Genomic DNA, 22805 nt, shown 5'->3' with positions numbered 1-22805 from the left:
AAAAAAAAAAACACACCTGTCTATATAAGGTCCCACAGTTAACAGTGCATGTCAGAGCACAAACCAAGCCATGAAGTCCAAGGTATTGTCTGTAGACCTCCGAGACAGGATTGTATTTAGGCACAGATCTGGGGTAGGGTACAGAAAAATGTCTACAGCATTGAATGTCCCAATGAGCACAATGGCTTCTATCATCCGTAAATGGAAGAAGTTTGGAACCACCAGGACTCTTCCTAGAGCTGGCCGCCCGGCCAAACTGAGTGATCGGGGGAGAACTGCCTTAGTTATGGAGGTGACCCAGAATCCGATGGTCACTCAGAGAGCTCCAGTGTTTCTCTGTGGAGATAGGAGAACAACCATCTCTGCAGCACTCCACCAATCAGGCCTGTACGGTAGAGTGGCCAGATGGAAGCCACTCGACAGCCCACCTGGAGTTGGCTAAAAGGCACCTGAAGGACTCTCAGACCATGAGAAACAAAATTCTCTGGTCTGATGAAACAAATATTGAACTCTTTGGCCTGAATGGCAAGTGTCATGTCTGGAGGAAACCAGGCACTGCTCATCACCTGGCCAATACCATCCCTAGAGAGAAGCATGGTGGTGGCAGCATCGTGCTGTGGGTATGTCTTTCCATGGCAGGAACTGGGAGACTAGTCAGGATCGAGGGAAGATAAATGCAGCAATGTACAGAGACATCCTTGATGAAAACCTGCTCCAGAGCACTCTGGTCCTCAGACTGGGGCAAAGGTTCATCTTCCAACAGGACAATGACCCCAAGCAAACAGCCAAGATAACAAAGGAGTGGCTATGGGACAACTCTGTGAATGTCCTTGAGTGGCCCAGCCAGAGCCCAGACTTGAACCCGATTGAACATCTCTGGAGAGATCTGAAAATGGCTGTGCACCGACGCTCCCAATCCAACCTGATGGAGCTAGAGAGGTCCTGCAAAGAAGAATGGGAAAAACTGCCCAAAAATAGGTATGCCAAGCTTGTAGCATCATACACAAAAAGGCTTGAGACTGTAATTGGTGCCAAAGGTGCTTCAACAAAGTATTGAGCAAAGGCTGTGAATACTTCCGGATGCACTGTTTATCAATGATTCTCTGGCAGACGGTCTCATCTGCACATCCTCATCACTGGCAGGGGCGGGGTTCTTATTCGTGGAGGAGGAGGATGGCTTGCTTAGACCTTGTATAAATTATCGGAGGCTGAAATGACATCACAGTGAAGAATCGTTATCTTTTGACGTTGATGTCCTCAGCTTTTGAACTCTTGCAGGAAGCGTCCGTCTTTACGAAGTTGCAACGTTTATCACCTTAACCAGATTAGGAAGGGGGATGAGTGGAAGAAGATTTTTAACACCCATAGGGGCACCATTTGGTCATGCCTTTAGAATTTGTCAGCACCTCCGGCTCGTAAATGATGTGCTTAAGAGACATGGTTGAGCGTTTTGGGTTTGTTTATCTAGATGATATTCTGATCTTCTCCCAGAATATCCAGGATCACATTCACCATGTCAGGCAGGTGTTTCATCGACTGCTAAAGAATCGGCTTTTTGTCAAGAAGTGTGCATTTCATTCACAGTCATTTCTGTTCCTGTGGTTCATCGTTTCATCCGAGGGAGTGCGCACGGATCCTGATAAGGTCAGAGCCATCTCCGATTGGCCAACCCCAGATTCATGCAAGACTTTGCATAGGTTTCTGGGGTTCGTTAATTTCTATCGGAGATTTATTTGGAATTACAGTAAAATTGCCATTCATCTGATGGTCCTCACCTCCACCCGCAATTACTTTTGTTGGTCCCCACAGGCCGAGGCCACATTCTCTAAATTAAAGGAATAGTTTTCTACCGCACCAATCCTAGTTACTGCCAACCCTACATGTCAGTTTGTGGTGGAGGGGGATGTGTCTGAGATTGGAGGAGTCGGAGTTGTCCTGTCGCAGCGCTCTTCTTCAGACAGAAAGATGTATCCAAGTGCTTTTTTTTGCACCGCTTAACACCAGCAGAACAGAACTACAAAGTTGTAACCGAGAATTGCTGGCTGTTGCCCCTCCTTTAATACAGTCACGGCTCCAGTGAGTTTGTCGGTTCATTCTGTCTGTTTTGTTATTTTCTCTCCCTCATGTTTCGCAGGCACTGCCGGGATGCATTATCAGTGTTTCCATGGGAAAGGGGTGAACCTTTTAGGGTTCTATTTGGAAACGATTCTTCGAAGAGTGTACTCTTTTAAAAATGCAAAACAACAATTATTATTTTCAAGATGATAGCAACAATGCAGCATATATTTAAAATGGAATCATGCCTACCGTTTCTATTGTTAAATAGTAGGCCGTATAGGCAATACATAGTAAATTACTATTCCATTCCAAACATGGCTTCTGACTCACACTGAGCTCACATGATTAAATGCAAAACCCCATATAGTTCATGCATATCTGTTATGTGTTTACAGAGGGCCAGTGAATCACCACTATGGCAAACAGAGCAATCTTAACCCAATATGAAGTCCTGGCAAAGTGGATCAAGATGTGGGCCATTACTGCATGAACCACATGGAGAGGATCAAAGCTGGATTTGTGTTGATCCTTACATACTCTAACACAGTTAACATTGTCATCCCAGTCCCTTTGCTATTTTAATGGGATAAGCCTTGGCTAAGTGCAGAGATGGAGTGATAACACCAACAGGATGCTGCTTGATTTACTTGCCAGAGGAATGCAGAAAGATCCACCACATGTGACAGCTTTCCAAAAGAGAAAGTTTTAACTGAAGCCATGGGGGAAAGTGGCACAGCTGGATTGCACAGTTGGACTGATCGCAAGCGTGCAGCTGCAGTGGCCTGAGGCTCTTATTTGTGGCACAAAGCCGCGCAAAGATGATCTGTGCCCGCTCAGAGACAACAGGCTGTGCCAAAAAGTACCAGCAGGGCTGATTTAACCAAATGTTAGTACCACACATAAAAGCAACACTACAGGATCACTGGTTTGAGAGCACAGGTGTGGGGACAAGCTTCAAAACCTGCTGTGTGGTTGGCACAGCACAGTGGAACATTTTATTTCTCAGGCGGTAGCTCTGACATTTGCAGACTTTAGAATCTTGGCAAATCAGAGCAAAGTGTGTAACATTGTTGATATTTTGGATGGGAATATTACGATTCCTACTCCTCTTAATGATTCTTGCTCCTTAACCATTCCATTCAAGATTAATTTAATATAATAAAATAATTTGGAAATAAGTACTTGGTATGTCAGTGGAAAAAAACAACTGTAGCTTTGTTAGCCGTGTTCTTATTGTGACATTGGACTTGGTAGCTGTCTTAGCCAGGAGATTTTACTGCACGTCAGTGACAATTAAGGTAAATATTTGACTATTATTGAACATTTTAGGGCAGGGGTCGGCAACCTATGGCACACGTGCCAGCATTGGCGCATGGAGGAGTAATCACTAGCATGCCAGCAACTGGGAGAGAGGAGTAGACAATTTATTTAGATGAAATTCCACACCTGCATTCCAATCTACATCTTGATGTAATCCTTCCTTATGATCACACAGCATGTTTTCACAAGCTGAATTGGAGACTAAACAAAAAGTTCAAATGTGACGAGAAAGCAGTATGCCCAACAGACTCGTGCAGCACGTCCAAGTCATTCGGGCATCACGAGCGGCAGCGCTTCACTTTTGGTTAATGACGCAAGTAAATGCACCCACTGTGCTTTGGTAAGGCCATGAGGATGACAGCCTACATTCTGTGTTTCATTTGTTACTTTTTGCTTACAGAACAACTTATTGTTCTGAAAGCAAATATAATTAGGAAAATACCAATATTAATCCTTGAGATTTCCAACCCAGCATCAGGTACATCCTCCTGAATCCAGTCACTCAAAATTACACTAAAAGATTAAAAAGAGAAAACATTAAAATCTGAGTCTAATTAAAATATAAATTAAACCTGGAAAATAAAATTTTAGGATTTCAGAGGTGCAATTCACTGAAAATGGCTAAATAGTTGATTGGCTTGTGATGCACCAATGGCTTGCAAATGCAGCGTAAGTCTTGTCACAATTTAATAGTGTTTAGTCTCCCATTCAGCTGATGAAAACATGCTGCATGATCATGAGGAAGGATTACATCAAGATGTAGATTGGAATGTAGGTGTGAAAAACTTCATACAAGTAAAATAGCCTGCTCCACTCTCGCTGTTCACTGCGTGCTAGTAATTACCCCTCTGTGTGATTTTGAAAAAAGTAATATGACATAATATAAGAAATATTCACTGATCAGTAATCAAATAAGCAAATTTGTGACATTAACTGTTAACTCATTTTGTACAAAAGGACAGGTTTTCTTTCATTAAAGCATTTAAGATGATCTGTGAAAATTCACATGCAGGATCATGATTATCATAATCATCGGGTTTTCACTCAAACTGTTATGCTGATAATATCATTTGTAATAAAAATAAATTAAAATTAGAAAAATGAAAAAGTGGATTCAAACTTCGGAAAATCACATACATGCACACACACACACACACACACCTACATACATACACATATATATACATAGATGCATATATACATATGTATGCAAGTATACACAGTGCTTCCCTTTTTCCACATTTTGTTATGTAACAGCCTTATTCCAAAATTTATTAAATTCATTATCTTCCACAAAATTCTACAAACAATACCCCATAATGACAATGTGAAAAACATTTATTAAAAATAAAAACGAAGAAATATTACATGTACTTAAGTATTTACAGCCTTTACCATGACACTCAAAATTGAGCTCAGGTGCATCCTGTTTTCACTGATCATCCTTGAGGTGTTTCTACAACTTGACTGTAGTCCACCTGTGGTATATTCAGTTGATTGGACATGATTTGGAAAGGCACACACCTGTCTATATAAGGTCCCACAGTTAACAGTGCATGTCAGAGCACAAATCAAGCCATGAGGTCCAAGGAATTGGCTGTAGACCTCCGAGACAGGATTGTATCGAGGCACAGATGTGGGGAGAATCTGAGCATTGAAAGTCCCAATGAGCACAGTGGCTTCCATCATCGGTAAATGGAAGAAGTTTGGAACCACCAGCACTCTTCCTAGAGCTGGCTGCCATGCCAAACTGAGCAATCGGAGGAGAAGGGCCTTAGTCATAGATGTGACCAAGAACCCGATGGTCACTCTGACAGAGCTCCAGTGTTTCTCTGTGGAGAGAGGAGAACCTTCCAGAAGATCAACCATCTCTGCAGCACTCCACCAAACAGGCCTGTATGGTAGAGTGGCCAGACGGAACCCACTTGACAGCCCACCTGGAGTTTGCTAAAAGGCACCTGAAGGACTCTTTGGCCTGAATGGCAAGTGTCATGTTTGGAGGAAACCAGGCACTGCTCATCACCTGGCCAATACCATCCCTACAGTGAAGCATTGTGGTGGCAGCATCATGCTGTGGGTAGTTTTTCAGTGCTCCAGAGCACTCTGGACCTCAGACTGGGGCAAAGGTTCATCTTCCAACAGGACAATGACCCCAAGCACACAGCCAAGATAACAAAGGAGTGACAACTCTGTGAATGTCTTTGAGTGGCCCAGCCAGAGCCCAGACTTGAACCCGATGGAACATCTCTGGAGAGATCTGAAAATGGCTGTGCACCGACGCTCCCAATCCAACCTGATGGAGCTTGAGAGGTCCTGCAAAGAAGAATGGGAAAAACTGCCCAAAAATAGGTGTGCCAAGCTTGTAGCATCATACACAAAAAGGCTTGAGACTGTAATTGGTGCCAAAGGTGCTTCAACAAAGTATTGAGCAAAGGCTGTGAATACTTATACATGTGATTTTTTTTATTTTTAATACATTTGCAAAGACTTCAAACAAACTTATTTCACGTTGTCATTATGGGGTAATGTTTGTAGAATTTTTAGGAAAATAATTAATTTAATCCATTTTGGAATAAGGCTGTAACATAACAAAATTTGGAAAAAGTGCAGTGCTGTGAATACTTTCCGGATACATTGTATAGCAATGATTCTCTGGCAGCCGGTCTCATCTGCACTTCCTCATCACCGGCAGGGGCAGGGTTCTTCTTCGTGGAGGAGGAGGATGGCTTGCTTAGACCTTGTATAGTAAGTGCTGTGAATACTTTCCGGAAGCGCTGTATGTGTATATATGTTATATCTCTATATATGTATCTCTACACCGGGGCGGACTGGCCATAGGGAGAACTGGAACTTTTCCCTGTGGGCCGGCCGGGTCACGGCAGGCTGAAGAGGGCCGCAAAACAGTGCCGCAATATTCCACTCCAGTGTCTGATGAATCCTTGCTTGATTCTTTGTGCCAGCAGTGGCATAAAGTCAGCAATGTGAAAGATTAGTGGAAAGTGTGCAAAGACGCATGAAAGCTGGGATTGAAAATCAGGCTTATTCAACCAAATATTGATTTCTTAACTCTTTTGAAGTTAAAACATTAGTATTGTGTTGTTTAAAAATGAATATGAACTTGTTTTTATTTATTTGAGGTCTGAAAACACTTTGTTTTTTTGTTATTTTGACCAGTTGTTATTTTCTGCAAATAAATTATCTAAATGACACAGGAATGATAACTTTCAATTGAAATTCTCCCGGGAGTGATGTCAGCACAGCCATTAACTAGGAAAATACAAAATGGCACTCCATGTCAAAAAGGTTGCCAACCCCTGTTTTAGGGCAATCCAGCTGAAGTTTTAGGCATTTGTCTTATCAAGTTGCTAATGAGTTGCTCTTATGTGGGCTGGACTCAGCTGTACAGCAATTTACTTAAGTAGTGAGAGAATTGTAGTGGCAGCGGAAGCCCTCCTCGTGCGAAGACCTATCTCAGATAAAGAGTTGCAAGTTTACCTGCGCTAGTCTACCAAGCAAGCACACTGTCAAGGCGCAAGTTTTTTTTTTTTCCCCTTCTCTCTTCCTTTTCCACATAGTACAACGGTTTCATTATTATACTTGTATTATGTGTTTTCAGTTCATTCCCGTTGTTTCATGTAGAAAAGTTACATGCACACACTATAGACTACGCACTCCAGAGCACCTAAGGTCACTTATCACTGCATCTACATAGACCCTCTCCATCTCTGTTGGACTGTGGAACAGCCAATCAGTGGTCAACAAAGCAGACTTCATTCTGGCCTTTGCAAGTCAGTCAAAATGTAATTATTTTGGCTCTGACGGAGACATGGATCTGCACAAACAACACTGAAACACCCTCAGCTCTCTCTACGGACTTCACTTTCACCCACCCAGTTTGTCTAACAGGGTGAGGTGGGGGAACTGGTTTGCTAATTTTCAACTTAAGGAAATTCACTCCACTCTCATCTCTCTGCAGTAACACAACTCTTGAATATCATGCCATTACTGCCACTAAACCTGTGAATAGTGATATCACGATGTGAATTACTGTGATATCACGATGTGGTACGATTATTGTCTGATAAAAATATTTTCAATTTCAAGATTTTTACGATTACCTGCAAATGTATCAATTATGCAACAATAAAACCCTCCACAAACATATCACAACTTAAGTTTTATTGCAGCATTAGTTAGGACATGCAGTTAACATTATACATATATATATATATATATATATATATACCTACATCTAAGTTGAAAACAATTAGGTAAAGCAATTTTCTCTATCTGCCCTCTGACACAAAAACGTACTGTAATTTTTCAACAAAAGTATGTAATAAATAAAAATAAATATAAATTTAAAATAAATAATCAAAAACAACTGTAACTTAAACCGTATGTTTAAAATAAAATGGTGTCAGGCTAGGAGAACCTTCTTTCTTTATTCAGTAATCTAACGATCAGCCAGATAATCACAGCACTTTTACACTCACTGAAATCGTATTCAATCACTATTTGGAAGCATCGCATTCAAAATATAAAGCTGAACCCCTCCTCTTTTAAACTTAAAATAAACAACTCTTTGGAGTTACAGTTTTAATTCAGTGTTTGACTTTACCAAAAGCTAAGTAGTACACTACATACAATATTTGCTATGTAAAACTATTACCTTCATCTAGGCATGAATTTCTGGATGGTGATCCCTAAGGTGCTGGAACATATTAGTTGTGTTCACCACTTTTGCTGACACTTTTCATCTGCACGTTTTGCATACTGAATACCTGTCTTCAACAACTCCGGTGTCATTTTTTAGATTCTCCCAAATAGTTGATTTAATTCGATTGCATTGTTCTGCCAGATTTTCATTTTGAGAGTTTCACGTGTGCTGAAAGTTCACGTTCTGCACACGCCCCGCATTTCCTAGACAATCACCTTGTGAACTCTGTTACCACAGTAACAGCCTCAAAGACCAGCCAGGCAGAGTGTAGGGCACACACGCAGTGCAAGTGACCCACACTGAAAGACTCATTTTCAGTACATTTAAAAAAAAATTTAACCGTAGCTTCCAAATTCGTGAACATTTTAATCGGGGTTAATTGTGAAATTGGGAAATTGTGACATCCCTACCTGTGAAAATTCACTTTTGGACATCTATCATCCCCCAGGTCAACTAGGAAACTTTACTGAATAGCTAGATGTATTGTTGTCCTCCATCCCTGATGATGGCACTCCACTGGTGGTCATTGGTTACTTTAACATCCACCTGGACAAACCTCAAGAAGCTGACTTTCTAGCACTTTTTACCTCATTTGGCCTTACAAGATTGGACACCCCTGCAACTCACAGAGCAGGGAAACAGCTAGATCTCATCCTTACACGTGATTGTATCACCACCAATCCCCTTGTTACTCCTCTACATATCTTTGACCATATCTTCATCCAGTTTTCTCTCACACTCCTTTCTTCTTTACCTCTCACTCCACCTAAGGTCTCCTTCCACCACAACCTTCACTCTCTCTCACCCACTCGCTTCTCTTCCATAGTCTCTGCATCCCTTTCCTCCACTAATCATTTAACTTCACTTGCTTTAAATGAAGCTACAAATACTTTTGCTCAACATTAAATTCTTGTCTTGATAGTGTCTTCCCTCTTACCTCCAGGCCAGCACATGCCACATCCTCCAGCCCCTGGCTGTCAGAGACACTTTGTGAACACTGCACCAAGCCAAGGCCTGTGGAGAGAATGTGATGCAAGTCAAAATAGCCTGCTGACCTGAGCAAGTATCACTTCTCTCCTCTTATTCCACCATCAGTAATACTTCAGATTCACGTAAACTTTTTTTCAACTTTCTCATCTCTTTTCTATCCTCCCCCACCACATCCTACTCCTTCTCTGTTGATGAATTTGCCACATTTTTTACTAACAAAGTAGCGAGCAACAGCAGCCAGTTCTCTACACCTAACACCCACAGCCACTCTCTTCCAACATCCTGTTCTCCTCTTTCTTCCATCCCTCTGAGACTGGGGTCTCCAAAGTGCTTCTTTCTAACCGTCCTACCACCTGTCCACTTGAACCTATCCCCTCACATCTTATGCAAGCTGCCTCTACATCGATCTAACCCACGGTCACACACATTATCAACGCATCTCTCACAACTGTAAACTTTCCCAATACATTAAAGCAGGCTCGAGTAACCCCACTGCTAAAAAAAAACAACAACACATAACCTGACAGTAGACACAACTACAGACCAGTTTCTCTTCTACCGTTCCTGTCTAAGACTATTGAGAGGGTCATATTCAACCAGTTGTCTGCTTGTCTCTCTCAGAAGAACCTGATCAACAGACATCAGTTTGGCTTCAAAAAAAGACACTCAGAGACTGCCCTCTTGTCAGTAGCTGAACCCCTTGACTGGCAAGAGCTAACTCCAAATCATCCATCCTCATCCTCCTTGAGTTTTCTGCTGCATTCGATACAGTGAACTAGGGCTGCATAAGTAATCAAAAACTAAACGTGATTCTGATTACGGCTGCCACGATTACGTAATCGTGAAAACTGGCAATTACAGCATTCAATTTATGTCTGCTCCTTTTGCATCAACGGTTTCTATTTACAACGTGTTTTTTCAGCGGTTGAGTATTCTAACCAATCATTAACATGTCTGTAGAGCAATGAAATGGCAATGGCCAATCAGAGCCACTCAAATTAGTCCTCCGTCCTATCAGTAATGACAACTGATCCTAATGTGCAGGTTTTAAACCGTCTGATTGCCCAGATGCTTGCTTTAAGTTCCACCTCTGTTCGCGGTGGCACACGAAAATTAATAGTGAAGAAACATCACCTGACACTTGAAAAGAAGAGAACAAGAACGAAAAGCACTATGGAATTATTTTGGATTCGTTGCAGATTGCACCGCTCGCTTTGAACATAGATGTGAAATACACTGAAAACGAGCAACACGACCTAACTAAAACGCTCCAGTTCTAATCAAGGCATAGACGTGGTGTAAATAATTGATTTATTATACTGATTAGACAGCTTTGCTTTTAAGGAGCGGATTTGCGAGAGTGCAGAACTTTGTGCAGAGCATCATTGAGCTCACGTCAAAATGCAGATCTCAAACAGTGTAAACCTGCAGTGAGTGACCTCATTCATTGTAATGGGAGTTTGTCGCATTGCTCGATTTATGTGAACAATTTATTAAAAAAGTAATAACAATTTTGTTTTGTCATGTTAATAAGTAGGCCAATTTGACACGCAGCTGGTTTTGGTAGATTTAACATTTTCACAAATCGCACAAACTCCGATCGCAAATGACTGTTTTAATTTCCAAAGTGCAACCACTGAGGACAAAAGTTATCTAACGATGATCTTACATGAACAAGACCACCATTGATGATTAACAGGATTAATGGCCCCCTGTCTCTCCATGAAAGGTCTTACTGAACACACGGTCGATTTAAATCAGCTGTTAATAAGTTTGAATATTGAAAATGCCATATTATCTACTGTACATGGACTAATAATTTAAGCAGTAATTTAGCAATAACTCAATTTATTCTATACCATAGAATTCAATTTACAAAATTTGGTATTTGCCTTACCTTAACAAACATCATTACATTCTAAAATACAATTCAATACAATGCTTAAAAGACACTTAAAAGAAACTAGAGCGCAGCTCGTATCCACCATTGAAATCTGCTACTCTGAAGAACCGCACAGTTGCTTACTTTGTGACGTCATGGTATTTTAATCAACATTAATAATTGCGATTACAATATCAAGAGCAATAATCGACAATTACGATTTTGTCTATAATTGTGCAGCCCTACTAGTAAGTTTAACATTTTTAGCTGTGGTGATTTTAAAGTGATGAATTAAAGATGCCACTTCATGTAATGTTTACAATTGATGACAGCACGCAGTGCATGTGGGTGTAGTTACTATCAGCGAATAACTTTAAAAATGTACAATTTTCTGTACAAATCCACCACATTCAACAATAAATGTCCATTTTAGTCATGATCAGACTCTAAATCGTTGGGAAATCTGAGCAATGTTCCCATTATTATGCATAGTCCACAGGTTTATTTTTAAGGTTGTGGAGAGTATTTTTAAGAAGTCTGTTGTTGATTCTTTATGTTGGGGTGTCTGAAAGACAACGGATTGCTTTAATAAACTGATGCAGAAGAAAAAACGGTTTAATGCCATGAACAAGGTTGCACACCCACATTAATCTTACTGTTACGCACTTTTGAAGCCGTCATGTGCTCGAGATGCGAATAAGCGGTGTCGTGTCCTAGATTTTTTGTGTATGTTTATCGGTTTTCTTATTATAGGGCATCCCTTAGCATCCATATATCCCCCAGAAATATGTCCACTTACACGTTTAGACAATCGTTATCGCTTTAGATTCAAAAGAACTGGCACATTAGTTATTAGTACGGAAATCAGAATACATGATCGAACTACATTAGTCGTGCTGTATGTTTTACGCTGTACATTCAAAAGAACAAGGTCATAAACGTCATGCATACGGGAATCCAACTACACTGGTCGAACAGTGTATGCTTCAGGTTGTTTATTCCAAAGAATCGGCTCATAAGAATAATTTGTTCTGCAATCAGACAACACCGATCGTGCTGTCTGTTTCATGCTTTAGATTAAAAAAACTGGCTCATAAGAGTCATTTTTTCAGGAATCAAACTACAGCTGGTTGCACTGTATGTTTTGCGCTGTACATTCAAAAGAACAAGCTCATAATTGTGATTCGTAGAGGAATTGAACTACACTGGTCGAGCTGTATGTTTCATGCTGTAAATTCAAAAGTACTGGCTCATAAGATTCATTCATTCAGGAATTAGTCGACACTGGTTGTGCTGTGTGTTTCTTGCTGCTGGTTCAATAGTGGTGTTGCAGTTCCGTTGAATGGTAGCGCAGGAAACATTTAACATATTTAACCTTGTGCGAACCCATGTACACATGCATCGACAATGTATTTTGGCTACACGCAACAAATAATTTAAATGAATAAAGACTGAATAATGTTCACAAGACTCAAGTCGGTCATTTAAAGAGTTAAATTCTGCCGCAATGAATCACATGACAAAACAACATGTTGTCGATTACTGCTGACTTTCTATAACTTATGATTATTTGAAACTTCACAACGTAGTCTCGCTGTCTAAATATCTGGAAATTAATTTTTAGGAAAACTATTTGCTCTAGAATTATTATTTTTTTTTTGTGAAGTGCACACAGCAGTCACACAGGGGACTCAGAGGTTAAGCACATTTACACCCGCATCGGCTGAAGAATGCACATTCAAGAACCGATAACAGATCCGAAAGTCATTTGGTTCCAGTTCTGTATAATGGGTTCTCCAATACAACACTAGTTGAGATCTCTTCTGATACTCTAAAGGACACACACAACTGTGTTTTTAGAAAACACAGAGTACTTACTGCTGTCTAGGCAAACAAAAAAAATTATATTAAAGATCTCATTTGTAATTTTGCTTTCCTATGAGAGTCTATAAATGACTCCCAATCTACTGTACCAGTTATAGAGAGTGTCCAGACAGAAGTAAAGCCATACTAAGTTTAAACACATGGGATGAGACCCATTTTAACAGAATATGAAAGATTGTGGTCAAAACAAAGCTTTATATAATGACCTGGTTTTTGTCTTGCAATGAGATTCATCATCCAAAGCACGGTAGTAAATAGAACAGTAAAAACCAAAAGACTAATTTCTTTACATTTCCATTGAAGCTTATTTGGAGACTTTAACACCTTTGTTAAACCCTGTCTGCATCTGTAATGAATCTAATGCCAGAAGCAATAATTATATGCACTGCAACAATGTCAATGCGACATGACTGATTGGAATTTATGTCAAAACCAATGCAACACATCTAACACACCATTTTAAATTTGAGTTTGTTTACTTCACTTAGTTTGAGCTTAAAAGTATAGATAAAACCAGTTTTCCTATTAGGTGTAAGTCTAATAAATTCCCTTGTGTTCCCCAATTAAAGCTGCCTAATAATTTCCACTGTGTTCTAAATTAATTTGTCTTTGTATGTAGTTTCGTTACTACAATTAACAGACTAATGCCTGAAAAAAATTAAATCAAATTAAATATTAGGTTCAAAGTGAAATTGTGGGGGCCTGGGTATCTCAGCGATTATTGACACTGACTACCACCCTTGGAGTCGTGAGTTCAAATCCAGTGTGTGCTGAGTGACTCCAGCCAGGTCTTCTAAGCAACCAAATTGGCCCAGTTGCTAGGGAGGGTAGAGTCACATGGGGTAACCTCCTTGTGGTCGCAATTAGTGGTTCTCGCTCTCAAATTGGCACGTGGTAAGTTGTGCGTGGATCGCGGAGAGTAGCATGAGCCTCCACATGCCGCGAGTCTCCGCAGTGTCGTGCACAGCGAGCCACGTGATTGACTGTCTCAGAAGCAGAGGCAACTGATATTCATCCTCCGCCACCTGGATTGAGGTGAGTAAGAGTGTCACCACGAGGACCTACTAAGTAGTGTATATTGGGCATTCCAAATTGGGGCGAGAAAAAACTCCCTCCCGAGTAAGTAAGTTAGATGTGAGAGAAGGGGGTTGGGTGGTGAGAAAGATGGAGAGGGAGGGAGATGGGGAACATGAAAAAGAGAGAGAGAGCAATTACTTGCTGTCAAGAACTCATCATAAATTGGCATGGTTGCACTCAGAAGTGAGACTGGAGGAATTGTAGAAACTAACTTATTTATAATACGTACACCATAACCCGCCGCACATGCAAAGAATTTAAATGAGTTGCTCTCAGTGTGGCTCTGTAAACTTCAGAGTGTTTTAGAAAATTCATCCGATCACGGTAACAGCCTCCACCACACAGAAACAAAAATAAACCCAACAATAAACTCCAACATAGAGCTGAAAGATAAATAATAGAACATTTTTCCTATACCAGCTTAAAGGAATAGCTCACCCAAAAAAAATTAAAATTCTGTCATAATTTATTGACCATTGTTGCTCCAAATCAGTATGACAATCTTTTATCCCTGGAACACAAAAGGAATTTATAACAAAATAAAAATAAATCACATTTTTCACCACATAATAAAAGGTAAAAAGTGACTCAGGGCTGTCAAGCTCTTAAAGGACAGAAAATAGTGTAGTAATCATATTAAGTACTGTTTTTTTTTGTTTGTTTTGTTTGACAGCCCGTAATTTCTACTTCATTATATGGTGAAACAACAAGTGAATATTTCTTTATTAATTTTTTTCTTTTTTTCAAGGAACACAATAGGAAAATAATAATTATAGGTTTGTATATAGGAACATTTTTCCTCAAAGTTTTACTCCTATAAAAAAAATGTATTGTAATATTGAAACATAATATTTATAAAATCATAAACACCCACATGAGATGACTCAAGTCATATCAGTAACCTTATAAAAGCTGTTCTATTCTACATGGAGAGGGTCCACACATGGGGGCACATTAATTTCAGAAACCACCCTGATACTGGACACTTTCACTCATGGATTAAATTAATCATAGCGGACTGTAAATAATGGATTTCTACAATGGCATCTGAAACTGAAAACTACTGTTTGAATGATGCTGAAATCCACGCAACAAGGTGTCAGTGTAAGTCAAAGACAACATGAGCAAAAACTTGCAGTTTGCACCTCTCATGTGACCTACAAGCAAATTGTTAGATTGATTTGCCTAAACGTTTCAACAAAACCATCCAGCCCAACACAGAAACATTGGCTCAACCAATGGTGTGAGTTTGGGGTGGGACTATCTGTTTGTCTGACAAATTAAATACAGGGGAATATTTGGGAAACGGATTTGAAAACAGTCATTATATTTGCAATTCCGTTTGGTGATGCTATTGGTGTAGAAATTATACACTTCACCTTAAAACAGATAAAGTCAAGTCTAATGCAAAGTGATATCCAGTATATCAAAACTGCTTTGGTTAGCACACGTCCTCTTAAAGGGGTCATGACATGAAGTATCAAAATTTCCTTGATATTTTGACATATAAGAGGTCATTGTACAATAAAAAGAAATGGTAAGTTTCAGAATCCAAAACTTCCTTCTCACTGCAAAAAGAGCATTTGTTAAAAGGAGCTGCCAAAACAACTCGTTCTCTAATGCCTTCACATTGTGGTGTCACACTGTGGTAATCATTAGCATCTGACCACCTCAACAACAACACATCAACTTCTACTTTACCTTTAATCACAGTAGCGTTGAGCAGTGAGATGGTGCAAAAAACTTTGGTACTACTCAAAGTGAACTTCAATGAACATTTTAAATAATTAAAAAAGGCATGTTATGACCCATGGTGCACATGCTCATACAGTGGTGGACAAAAATATTGGCACCCTTGGTAAATATGAGCAAAGAAGGCTGTGAAAAATATGTCTTTGTTTATCCTTTTGATCTTTCATTCAAAGTTTTCACAAATATATGGTCTCTAATATATAAACAATTGCAAACACAACACAAGTTTGATAAAAAAAATAATATTTTTGTCAAATATATGTGTGGCACAGTTATTGGCACCCATAGAAATTCTTATGAGTAAAAAATATCTGAAGTATATTCCCATTCATATTTGAGATTTTTTTAGTGCACCTGGGTGACTAGAAACAAGAAATTGTTCAGCAATGACTTCCTGTTTCAGAGGGGAATAAATATGAAGTAACACACAAGCCAAATTGCCTTAGTCATCTATCACAATGGGTAAGACCAAAAAATATCAGGGTTGCAACTCTCACGCATCTGGCGTGACACTCACGCATTCAGCCTCAATCTCACGGTGAGGCTGAATGCGTGAGTGTCACGCCAGACGCGTGAGAGTTGGCAACCCTGAAATATGTATATATTGTGTGGAAAAAGGTTGTTGAGCTTCACAAAATGGAAAATGGCTATAAGAAAATAACTAAAGAATTGAAAATGCCCATTTCCACCATCAGGATAATAATTAAGAAATTCCAATCAACTGAAGATGTTATGAATCGGCCTGGAAGAGGACGTGCATCTATATTGTCTTCACATACACTGAGAAGAATGGTTCAAGTGGCCAAAGAATCTCCAAGGATCACAGCTGAAACATTGCAGGAATTAGTTGGGTCTTGGGGTCAGAAAATCTCCATAACTACAATCAGACATCACATACATCACAAGTTGTCTGGGAGGGTTTCAAGAAAAAAATCTCTGCTCTCATCCAACAACAATCTCAAGCATCGTCAGTTTGCCAGACACTACTGCAACTTCAAATGGGACCGGGTTCTATGGTCAAATGAAACAAAAATAGAATTTTTGGCAACAAGCACCATTGATGGGTTTGATGCACACAGTTAAATATGGTGGTGAATCTTTAAAGTTGTGGGGCTGTTTTTATGCCAAAGGTCCTGGACATCTTGTTTGGATACATTGCATCATGGACTCGATCAAATACCAACAGCTTAAAATGGGCCCTGGATAGATCTTCTAACAAGACAATGATCCAAAACACACATAAACACAAAAATGGTTCACTGACCACAAAATCAAGGTTCTGCCATGGCCATTCCAGTCTCCTGACCTGAACCCCATAGAAAATGAGTGGGGTGAACTGAAGAGGAGAGTCCATCAACATGGACCTCTGAATTTGAAGGATCTGTAGAGATTTTGGTTGGAGGAATGGTCTCAGGTCTCAAAGGGAGGTTGCAAAAAGTATTGAATAAAAGGGTGCCAATAATTGTGCCACACATATATTTGACTCAAATATTTGTTTTTTTTATCAAACTTCTGTTGTGTTTGCAGTTGTTTGATATCATTAGAGGATATATTTTTTGTGAATATTTTGAGTGAAAGATCAAAAGGATAAACAATAAAGACATATTTTTCACAGCCTTCTGTGCTAATATTTACCAAGGGTGCCAGTATTTTTGGCCACCACTGTATATATACATATAAAACTGCTGTGTATAAACCAGGTAGCATTCACTGGCAGCATATAGAAGGTTGAGAAGTTAACAATGTCAGAAACCTGACAGGAGTGCATCTACTACAAAAAAAACAAAAAAAAAAAAAACATGCATTTGAATTAATGTCATGATGTGACTCAATTATGTCTAACCCAGAAAACACTATATATACACACATGTGGTGGACAAGCTTACATCTCTTAAGACCAACAGAGCATGCATGTGATGTCACAGACAGCCCACTGGGGCCCAAGACAATGAGCTCACACTTGCCTCAAGCCACAAATGAGGATAAAAGAAACAGACTGTCATTGCAACAAAACAGATTCCCATCTGGAATCCACTAGTCCTTATCTCACGCATCAGAAATGCCCTGACTGCAACAAACAAAGACAAGGAAATATATGAATAGCTGTGATGGTTTTCAAAATCAAAAGGGAGGAACTGTTCCATCTCTAGATGGAATTACTTCTCTACCACTTAGGGGGCCGTTCACTCTGAACGCGTTCTTTCGTCCGTCTGCACTCTGCACTACTTTTCAATTGTTTTTCTATGTAAACATGTGCCTGACGGAAGTCTTTGACCGTTGCGAGGCGTTTTCTAGACGCCGTGTCAAGTTAAAAAGAAGCAACTTATAACAGTCACAAAAACGTGTCTCGAGACACCTGCGGTTTTTTTAGCATAAGAACATGCTCGGCCTGAACGGCCCCTTACAAATGTAATTTGTTCCTCAGTTATTACACACTTTCAAAAGTATTCCATCTATAAAATTTACTGGTGTATAAAAATTCTGGTGAAAGATCTAGAGTTAATGCAAATCTCAACTGGGGTGGCAACAAATCGATAAAATCGGCAATAAAAAAAAATAACGAATGTCATCGATTATTTGGGCGTGTCAGCGACGTCACTTAATAGTATTTTTTTTTTTCTGTCATCAAAGTATTTTGTTTGGTATGCTTTCCTTGTAATTGTCAACTTTTGTATTAAGAATTATATTGATAAAACAGACCTAAAACGTTAAGAAATACAGCCATCTTTCAAAGTACAGTCAACGAGGATTTAACCAATGAATTTCATTGGTTCATCAAATATATAATTTCCAAACTACAGCAAATATATTACTGTTGGTCTTAAAACAATATACAAATGAATTTGAGTGTTCTATATAAAGTTAACTCTAATGTATCACTCTCATTTTAATTTTGTTGTAACAATTGTGAAGTGAACCTACTTCGTGGTTGTCACCGTGTTATGAGATCAGAGTATTCTTGCAAGTTTGTCACAGAGTTAAAGCTTCAGAGTGTAATGAATTAAAACATGTATGCTGCATACATATTATGCACTAAGAGCAAATATGTAAAAATCTCAATCAGAGAGTGTCCTTAGGATAGTGCCTGCTTGCATGGATGTCTCTGTCAAACTCTCCACCCGTCGCGAATTGTCTGTCCGCGGTGCAAAGGATGGGCTATTCATGACTCTCACAACTGCCCACCACCACGGCGTTTCAACTTCAATCAATAAGCATTAAACAACCCGGAGCGGCCAGACGTCGCTCGCCTATGAGAGACAATCATCAGTCGAATTAGAGTTGCAGAACAAAACGTACAAACCTGAAGCGGCGAGACGACTTTTCCTCCTTCCAGGGATTTTTATTTGAGAGTTTGTGGCAGTCGAGCGCTCCCTCCCTTTCTCTAGCGCACCAGATAGCGCTGATGATGCTTTCACTTCCGCTTTCCTCCTCCTCCCGTCCGCTGATTGGCTCTTCTGTTCTGGACATCCACCAATAACAGCACAGCAAATCCTGATCATTCAATAGATCGTCCGGAGAAAAAAGGGCGCATCAGTAGTGTTTTTTTCCTCTTGTTTATGATGACTGTGTATGTTTTTGTTTCTTGAATAAAAAGTTATAATATAAAAAAGCGGATGACGATAACATTTCGTTTTCTCTTGCAATTCTGTTATTATCATTAGATAATATTTTAGGAGAACAATGGATTTTAATAATTAATTGGTTTTGTGGGGTGGATGTGTTTGCAATGAGCACACACACAAACAAACACAATCACACTCATTACAATTTAAATGTAACATTTCAATAAATCACAAATAAATAAAACCAAGTTTAATATTCAAAGATCCAAATTTGCAGTATTTTAATATTTAAACAGCTTGAAACAATACTAGCAATTTTGGTCTGTACAGAAAGGACTAGTCTGACTTGTAATAAGGATTAGAACAAAAATAATTTCTTCAGGGCATATTTGTAAATATCTGTCTACCAAATCTTAATATGCTCACAATGTCCACACAGATTATCTATCCCACTGGATAAGGTGATGTGTATTACAGTAACTGTCCCAAGATTCACATGCCAACACCATTACATCCACAGTTTTTCTGAGCAACCACTGGGCGGCGCCATGATGATTCTAATTGTCTGTTTTGTATTTCAGGTCTCGAGACGTCAATTAAAAACTGCCTAAATGAGCGATCCAGAGAACAACAATTTAAGTGTTGCTTAATGTAAAAATTTATTTCAGGCTCAACTTGAGCAGTTGTTGACGGTCATAACTCATTATGATATATCATTAATGATAACAGTGACCATCTCTTCCTGTCATCTACACACTCCGGTGTGGCACTATCGAGAAAAACGGTCATCTCGACTCTGTGAAGTATAGGCATGTTTTTGATAATTGTTTTACAAATGTAATACCTTAAACATTACATTACCCACTAAGAATAAATGGCGATGCGAGTGAAAACACTGGAGACCAGAAATTGAAAACAGTCGAATTGTAGAACACTTAAAGAAAAGGTGGATTATTAGAATGGACATAATGCTATATAAAATATCCCTCAGAATTTTTACAATTGGTGCACTCAGTAACTTTTGTCTTTGTGTCATTTTGGACTTACAGTGACACCTAGCGGCATTTAAAATCAATAGTTTTCAGTTTTATATGTTGTAGAAATTTAGGATTCACTGCCAGCCATTATTAGTTTAATCAATGAGTGAAAGAGTCAAATAACAAGACGTTTACTGAGATTAAACGAGTAGTTTTCGTCTGGTCAAGTGATTCTATGGCATTTATTGATTAAATATTTGACATTTTCACCAGTGTTATGCATATGCATTTGAAATTAAAATGATTGACTTACATAATTAGACTTCAGCTCACCAAAACGTTTCAAATGTATTTAAACGGTTTCACAATAGTATATAGCAGGGAGCAGAACAGTGAGTATCGGTGTCTAATACTCATTTGTGAGTGTCACGACTTGTCAGATAAAAGGGGAGCATGCCCCATACACACACATTCTTAAATGCTCTGGGCCAAATCAGCACAAAGAAATTTACAATGGAACAGAGGATCTGAGGAGGAAACATGAGAATCCAGCCTTTATTATTATTAGGCACACAAAACACACACACACCTAACGCGAGATTGCAGATTAGAGCAAATTAACAAATTAATCTGAAAATCAAACACAGCATGTCCTTGGGGGACCTCTTTTCTCTATTCTTAAAGGAATAGTCTAGGTTCAATACAAGTTAAGCTCAAATGGCAGCATGTGTGTCAAAACATTATCAAAAAAAATATTTTGACTTGCTCAAAAAAATAAAAGCAAAAATGTGGGTTACTGTGACAATGGAAGTGAATGAGCCCAATTTTTGAATGTTAAAATACTCAGTTTCACAAGTACTCCAATAAGACATATACAATATTAGTGTGATAAAATCGCTTACTGACCCTCTCTGTGTAAAGTTATAGCCAATTTTACAACTTTGTTGCCATGATGATTTAACGTCAACAAACCATAAAATGACTATAGAAATTTCTATTTACTCAAATTTTAACATTAGAAATAATGTAAGCACTTTCTTAAAATTATTAGCTTCACATTTCTGCCTTTAAACCCTCCATAAATTGGCCCCATTCACTTCCATTGTAAGTGTCTCACTGTATTATTACTTCTTTTTTGAAAGGAGGAACGAGATTAAATAAATATTTGTAGTAATCAACATTATGCCACAAATGCTGCCGACTGAGGTGAACTTGTATTGAACCCGGAATATTCCTTTAGTATCACACATTTAAATAGCCTCTAGAAGCAGCATAATGAGAAGCTCTTTTGATGTTGTGATGCACTGTTTATTTTAGTACAAAGTGGCACATGCACTCCAACGACAGCTAAAGGAGTCCAGATCTCAGTGATGAGTGACAAGATCAAAGAAATTGTTCTTTCTCCCTTTTGTGATATGAAAAATGTGCAATCTGCCACCCATTCAAGAGGTGCCAACTGGATGTGCATCATCCAGTCATAGCCAGATGCATGAAAATGCAAATGCTCAAATACCTTTAAGAACACTCTGATTGGGGGCCTGGATAGCTCAGCAAGTAAAGACGCTGACTACCACACCTGGAGTCCCAAGTTCAAACCGAGGGTGTGCTTTGAGACTCCAGTCAGGCTTCCTAAGCAACCAATTGGCTCAGTTGCCAGGGTGGGTAAAGTCACGTTGGATTAAACATCCTTGTGGTCGCTATAATGTGGTGCTCACTCTCGGTGGGGTGCGTGGATGCTCTGGAGAATAGCTTGAAGCCTCCACATGCGCTATGTCTCCGCGGTAACGTGCTCAAGCCAAATGATAAAATGCGCAGATTGATGGTCTTAGACATGGAGGCAATTGAGATTTGTCCTCCACCACCTGGATTGATCTGAGTCACTATGCCACCACGAGGACTTTAGAGTGTATTGGGAATTTCTCCCAATTTGGGGAGAAAAGAAAAAAAGAACACTCTGATTACCACACAAAGAGTATTTGTATGCGTAAACACTGGAAACCTTGAACTCATTAATTTCTTTACATGAAAGTAAAGTATTTAAGGACTGTTCATTTGTACAGTAATTACATCAGAAGCATTCAGAAAAAACTAAAGCATACAACAAGCTATTCTCAGTCACTTTGCATGACAAAACAATCCCAAACTGTAAATCAACATATATTCTAAAAAGTAGATTTCATCTTTAGGCAATGACATTCTCAAATCATGGACCTCAAGTCTGAAGAGCAAACATGCTAAAGGTCTGATAAGGACCAGCTATAGGAAACATGACAGAAATGCACAAATCCTAAGCGTTCCATGTGACAGAGGGGTTTAAATGCTCCCATGCATTATTAAGCAGCTCTGAAGATGGCCTGACCCTGGAGAGAAGCCTACTGTTTTCACTCATATCTGATAGGGCAGTGGTCTGAAACAGTTTCACCAATGGCCTTAAAAGCTTTTCTAGATGAGCACTGACTTTAAGCAGAGGTGTCTAAACTTCAAACATGTGTGTGTGTGTGTGTGTGTGTGTGTATGTGCGCATCCGAGCCCTTTATTTTTGCAAGCACACATGCACATATGTGAACATGAACATACTCCTG

The 22805-nt window shown here is 39.3% G+C and overlaps 1 protein-coding gene across 1 annotated transcript in view; it reads right to left on the bottom strand.

Moving 5' to 3' along the window:
- Nucleotides 1–19105, bottom strand: part of LOC127619886 (engulfment and cell motility protein 1-like) — a 144308-nt gene extending 125203 nt beyond the window's left edge. Inside the window, exon 1 of the mRNA XM_052092910.1 lies at nt 18985–19105. The gene's annotated coding sequence lies outside the window, so the exon portion shown is untranslated. The remainder of the gene's footprint in view (nt 1–18984) is intronic.
- Nucleotides 19106–22805: the final 3700 nt, after the last annotated feature.

The sequence above is a fragment of the Xyrauchen texanus genome, chromosome 26, assembly GCF_025860055.1.
Source record: "Xyrauchen texanus isolate HMW12.3.18 chromosome 26, RBS_HiC_50CHRs, whole genome shotgun sequence".
NCBI classification, from domain to species: Eukaryota; Metazoa; Chordata; class Actinopteri; order Cypriniformes; family Catostomidae; genus Xyrauchen; species Xyrauchen texanus.
The sequence above is the reverse complement of the archived record's forward strand: the minus strand, read 5'-3'. Positions and strand labels throughout refer to the sequence as shown.